This window comes from Mesitornis unicolor, unplaced genomic scaffold, assembly GCF_000695765.1.
Source record: "Mesitornis unicolor isolate BGI_N332 unplaced genomic scaffold, ASM69576v1 scaffold10857, whole genome shotgun sequence".
Lineage (NCBI taxonomy): Eukaryota > Metazoa > Chordata > Aves > Mesitornithiformes > Mesitornithidae > Mesitornis > Mesitornis unicolor.
Window position 1 is genome coordinate 1 of NW_010197111.1, and position 7009 is coordinate 7009.

A 7009-nucleotide genomic window follows, 5' to 3' on the forward strand; every position below is an offset into this window, starting at 1 on the left:
GGTCAGCGGGGGAAGACCGTTCCTCAGCTGCAGCTCACGCAGAAACGTGGAGCCTTTTAAAACTTTCTCTTCCCACCCCCCCTAGGCGCTTTCAATCACAGCGTTTGCACGCGACCGTCGCTGATTTTGCCTGGGTCCTGCTCCTCCTCAAGGCAGACACAGTAGCACGTCGGTGGTGCGTGTGCGACTCGAGAGAGGGGGATGTCGTCCAGTAGCCCTAGCAGTCTTGTTTCGGCCCTTAAGCAGGGACAAGCTGCTGTGTCTCTCCTGCTGCTGTCCCCTGGATAGGCCTCCGTAGGCAGCAGTGTACTTTCCCAGTCAATCTCAGCTTGACAAATGTGATGCTTCCCAGACTTCAGTTTTGCATTGTATTGAAATGTCTTATGCCACACAGTGTAAAGCAGATTGTTTTATAATCAGATTTATAGGGAGTGATGTAGAAATGCCCACAGAGGTGCATAAGGTTGCTTCTGGATACTTAGTTCCTGGTACAATTTACATTTACAAATTACACTTACAATTATGACAGGTCAAATGTAACTAAGGGTTAGATGCTCTGTGATGAGCCGATTCTAGTTTGCAGGCAACAGTTCAGTGCAGTCAGTGCTGCACGGTGGGTCCGACTGTATGGTCAGTGCTGGCCTAAAACAAACACTCAGTTTAACTGAGTGGTTCACCTCAGCACAGGCTGTTATTGCGAGTGAGCAGCCAGCCAGTGAGAGGAATGGGCTGGCCAGTTATGGCCATTATAGCCAGTATGTGCCTTCAGCCAACAGAACAGGACAGAGCCATGGCTACAGAGTCCTCTCTTTCACCTGAGCGTGGTGTCAACCAGTTCATTTCATTGCAACAGGTTTGTGTGGTATGGTAGCAAAGAGCCGTGGAAAAAGCAGGGCTCTGTTTCTGCCATGCATTCACTTTGTGTTGGTGTGTCTGGTCCAGTAGTTCACCCAATTCTACTTGTAAGTGCTGAATCTAAAACATGAATGCTATGATAGCTCTTAAAAAATGTCAGTGCAAGTATAAGGCCTTTTTATAATAAATTTAAGTGTGACAATAGGCTTGTTTTTCTAAGTTGTCTTTTATTTTCTGCTTAGAAGCAGTCTACAGACCATAGGTGAAAAAGGACTGATTTAGTTGCATTTCTACAACAGGAATTTAAATAATTTCATTTACTTATTTTGGACTCCTGCCATTTCACTCAGACAGGATGTTGAAGGAAATGAAAGATCACAGTTGTTGAGCAGGGGATGAGATTCTTGAATTGAGCGGACAGATGAATTTTGCTGCAATGACACACCTTTTTTTGTTTGAATATTTGGATGCTGAAATGGCAAAATGTACCCAAACCAAAAGGATTGGAAAGAGTCGGTGACATAATCTCAGAGATAATTGCCTTCTGAGGGTGGGGCTGTGTTGTACTGCTGTAGATATCTGCTGACAGGTGCTTCGTGCCTTTTCACACAGATCTAAATTATGGCAGAAATGTCACAGAACATCTATCCAACTGACACAGTAAATGTAAAGAAAAAACTTTCCCTTAGATAATTTTGCAAGTTTTTAATTATCTTTCTTAAGAAGGAAGACCATGTAAGAGATCAAAGTTTAAAAAAAAATTATTAAAAAAGATATCAAGCCTGTAGCAAAAGAAAATTCATTGCCCTTCAGTGTAAGATTAGAGGCTATACAGGTTGAAATGTCAAGCCTGGGAAAAATATGATGTAGTTTTTTTATTTCACGGTTGGTAAGGATTGACCGTTCATGATCGTTAATAGACACTTGGGTGATGGGTGAGGCTACAGTGGTAGGAAATAAGTAGTAATGGTAGACTTCAAGTAGACTTCAGCCACCCAAAAAAGTTATGCGAAGGCTAAAATTTTAGATGTGATCAATGAAACAATTTTAGTACCTGAAGACCAGAAAATGACAAATAGGCCATTATTTTTAATGATGCTCTGGAGGAGAACCAGAGAACTGTGTGCTGGCAAGCCTTGGATCTCTTCTAGGCATATTGTTTACAAACTGTGGTAAGGAGAAGAATTAGTAGCAGGTAGGTAGGTGTGGTCTGTTAAGTGAGTCAACTTGGCTTTTGTCAAGGATGATGTGCCTTATAAACCTATTGGAGTTCTTTGAAAGTTGTAATTATGTAGATAAGGAAGTGCATTTCCAGAGGCTTTTGATGAATTTATTCTGGGCTATATGGGCTTTTGGTCTGTTTCAGCATATTCTTATGTGTGTGGAGGTAAATCTGGAAATTTTTAGATCCCAGAAAAATGGGAGGATGAAATAAAGGGAAGTAAAAATAGTCAACATCTCCACTGCTCCTTTTAACCTTGATGTCCTCCTACATTCATTAGTGAACCCTCTCTCTGCATGTGAATTTGTGAAAATCACAAACGTGCAAATCTAGTGAAAACTAGGAATTTGCTATTAAGGTTGAGAATATCTGAACCAGTAAGCCTTTAAACCTGATCTGCAAAATTATGTATACAAGGTGTTGCTTTATCAGAAACTGATGACAAAAAACTTTGCCCGCTGCTACATGTTGTCCATCCTGGACCTGCTATGAGACCGGAATTGTGGCAATAGCTGTTTGCTAATACCTGTGCCTGGTAATATTGTACAGGAAGAGAACAGTTTGACTAAGATTGCTACCTCAAACATGTTGTTTGATGATATTTGACTATGAATCCTAAACATATGTTATTTACTTTATAATAAATTTTTTTCACCTTCATATGTTTCTCCTACTAATATATTTCTGCCAACATAAATATTCAGAAGACCTTTGTTCCTTCTGGTTATCATAGACCACTGCAGCATGTTTTTCTGAGAACTTTCTGTTGAAACACAGACACTGAAAACTCAACAACTTCTATTGTTTCCTTTAGACAGTTCCTGCTTCCTTTAACTATCTGCACTTGAGGTCAGCAACTGATAATACTGTATTTCATCACACAGAAACTCTTTAGTTTTATTGGTGGCTAGAATTGTGTGTGTGTGTTTAGGTATGTATGTATATATGTCTGCCTATATGTATACATAAATATACATATAAACATGCATATAAACAAATAAACATATATGTATATAAATAAACTATTAAAATGTTCTTTTGGTAAAATCTAATGCATGAGAATGTAAGGAAATTACTAAATCTAGGTGTTCCTGCTCTGGCAGGGGGATTGGACTAGATGATCTTTTGAGGTCCCTTCCAATCCCTAACGTTCTGTGATTCTGTGAAATGGTGATATAGCTTGTACGGGGCTAGAAGTGAAATATGGCATAGGGTCAGAGAATGGCAGAGATTGGAAGGAGCACGTTGGTTCCAACTTCCCACTTGAAGAAGGGCAGCTTCAGTGTTAGAGCATGTTACTAAAGACTATCTCTGTCCTGTCAAATTTTGAAAGTGTCCAGGAGTGGAGATTCAGCGGGCTCTCTGGGTTCCTATTTGAAGGCTACATCTTTGCACAGTGACATCTTTCCCCCTCAGTCACAGTGTTGTCTGCATGGCCCAAGTTGTCTTTCCAATGTCTGTCCTTCATTTCTTGAGTTTATAAGCATACGGGAAGCAACAGGTATAGCAGGTTTAAAACAAGCAAGCATCCACTGTCAGACATTGACTTATTGTGGGCCATGTTGAGGCTGATGCCCTGTAAGTGCAGCAGGATAGGCTCTGGGCCGTGTGTTTTGGCCACTGCTTCTCTGCCTTCCCTCTGTGCAGCAGCACGACTATATCCCATCCTGCTGGGCTATTCGTCATGTGCTTATTTTACAAGACTGCAGAATTAGGCAGTCAACTGATAGGGTCTCTTAGCCTTTTATATTTTTAGCCTTCATTATAATGTGTAAGGATTGTACTTCCAGTTTTTCTGCTTGGGTGTTTTGAGATTAAGGACTGTTCTCAAACATTGTTCATGATTTTAGACATTCTGCCTTTTTCTTCTTTATGTATTTCTCACAATAGAGGTACACTGCACATTTTATTTCAGAGATGGTTTCTGTAAAATCACACCAGCTTTCTTTTGGCTGACTCTGGTTACAAAAGGAACAAGGCAGGATAGGCACTTTTGTGCCAACTCGGTGTTTTATGTTGTCTCTTGCATGGTAGAACCCTGAATCAGCCCCTGGGCCTCATTTTACTTGTCCTGGCAAGCAGAAGGCTTTGTTAGCCTTTCCTGTCTGTCCTTACCTGTCAAGTGATTTTGAGTAGCCATAAAAGACCCCCAAATATTGAATGTGGTCTGCATAATAATTAGCAGCTTTTAAAAAGAGGTTCTGAAGTTTGCTCTTTAATTTTAGATAATTGTCTGTGTTTTGGAGAGAGAGGTGGTTTATATATATATATATACACACACACATATATATATATTTGCTTTATATATGTATGGTTTTACATATATGTACATTTAAGTATCTGTATATTGATAGATATACACAAATACTTAAATTTCTCTGTAATAATTTATTCCTGTAATATTATTTATTTTTGGGATATTGTCTTTGAGTTTAGTGTAATGATCTTGTGCTAAGATTTTTCCAACTTTTTCTGACTTTCAAAACTTCCCAGATTTGAATGTGGTTCTCTTATACAATCTCACTTGCTGCCATAGTTGTAAATACCAAATTATGCAGGCTGCTCATCTGATAGGATCTTGCTAGCAAATTCCCAGAATAATCCTTGAGACTAGGTTTTGGTTTCTCTTCTACTCCAAAAGTCACAGCATCTGATACTGATGGGCACACTGCTCCTGCCAGGAGTTTTAACCTGACTCTGTTCCAGGAAACAGCACGGGTGTTTCCTCCCCAGCTCACTGCTGCTGCCTGGCTTCACCCAAGAGCTTCTCTTACATCTGTTATCTAAAGGTGAAATGGCTGCAGTAACATTTTTTTTGCAGTGCAGGTAGGAAAAGTGAACTCTTTGCAGAGCTTATCTGCAGCAGCTTGGCCTTGCTGGCGCATCCCTTCCCTCTCAACGCTCAGATGATTGCGTGCTCTGCACCCAGGGCCTGCTTTGGTGTAGGAATTCCCACACTTTGCATTTGATCAGAGTCCAGAAACAGCACTTGTATGGTTAGGAGCAAATGCTTTGCATTTTTTTTTATATATTTGCACTTATAGGTGCATTTGCTTTAGGAGTTTCGTAACAGTATGGTCACTGTTATGGGCTTGGTTTTTTTTGTTTTGTTCATTTTCTGAGCTTTTCTGGAATGGATAATTGGTTACTGCTAACTATATTGATTGTGATATCTTTTAGTCATTACTTTTTTGTTTATTGGCAGGGTTCCCTGCATTTTTAAACAGGCTTTAGACCTGCAAAGCACTGTGTCTCTGGGACATCTCAGTCCTCCCTCATGCAGTGAAGTAGGGGAGTAATAAATCTGCAGCATTGTTGGTTTGATTTTGGTTTTGTGGGATTTTTGGTTCTTGTTTTTTGTGTGTGGTTTTTTGTTTGTTTTTGTTTGTTTGTTTTTTTACATAAGCAGGCTGGCATTTTGTAGCGGTATACATTACAGCAGTGCTTCCATAACCACTTTGATATTTAAGATACTTTATTATTTTGTTTCCTGTCTTTTGTGTCAGTCTTCTTTCACTATTAAATGAAAGCATAACAACACCTGCAAACATTTTCCAGAATTGATCACATGATTATTTTTTAACTGTTTTTCTCTACAGCTCCTGGTAGAGATCGTCAGCTCCCTCTGATGTCTAGATGAGTGTTTGGTTTTGGTTAATTTCATTTTTAACCTGACAAAGCTCCAAGATCAGTGATTAACCACAAATTGTGGTTATATTTTTTCCTTTATTCAAACTGCTTTTACTCTACACAATGGTTTGTAAGGACCAGGTCCATCCACACCCTACTATGAGTGATGGTTACAGTAGCTTCTTTTAGTTATTGTATTACTTTGCAACGTATTTTTCTTGTCCTGAATCAAATTACATCAAAGTAAGTTTCTGAATGTTTCTGAAAGGTATAGGAAATTGCATGGCTCTGTGCAAATGTTAAGCATATCTCCGGGTAACTATTTGAGCAAAACAAAACCACTGTTTCAAATTGGCAAAATAGAATAAAAATTAATTGGTTTTTCCCCATGAACACATGCAGAAATGCCCTCTTATCTGCACATCCAGAATCTGGGCCAGGTAGGAATTTCTGTTGGCTTTTTCTAACGATTTGGAATTAGGAGGATCTACGACTTTCTTGAATTTGTGGATTTTAGGTTACATATTTAGTCCACCCTCATAGGTGGGCTTTCTAGAAATTTTTTTTTCATGTATTTTTAATCTGTTTTAAACAGATTTGCTTTGTTTCCTCCAACTCCTTTGCAAATATTTTCTTCTATTTCAAACATCCCAGCTTTCTTCCTTGCTTGTTTTTGTATTAGCCAGCGCAGTCCTTTATCTGAAATCTTAAAGCTGTGTTTGGCAGTCCTTCTTGTTGAGACCTTATTGTCACTGGGAGAATTGTTCTTTAAAACATCGAATAATCTGGAAAACCATTTCACAATCTAGCTAGTCTCTGTTTTCAAAGACTCAATCGTATCCTGGTGTTGTAGACTGGATTATTTCGAGGGGGGCTCTTTCCTAATGAGGTTTGTTTCAGCAGACACAATTTAGGGAGCATTGACCTGGGCTGCTGGGCTGGGAATGGGTGGTGGGGAAGTGTGGGCCAGCATCGCTTTAACTCACTGCTTAAGTGTTCCAGCCTTGCCTCAAATAATTCGGGCATCTTGGTGGTTATCAGTACCTTGCTGCTATCTGCTTTGCTAATCGTACCAAGACACACCTTCCGTAAACGTCACTGCCTTTTCCTGTAATATGTGAACACACATGCGGTATGTAGGTGTGCAAAACCAGGTGCGGCCTTTCCATGCTCTGATAAGACATAACACGGCCTCGGTAACTCTGCAGAGTGTCTCAGAAACCCTGGGACCCGTGTCATGTTGCTGAGCTTGGGATGTTCATGGATGGACCTGCGGGACCCTAAGGGGCGGCTGGGGGCAGA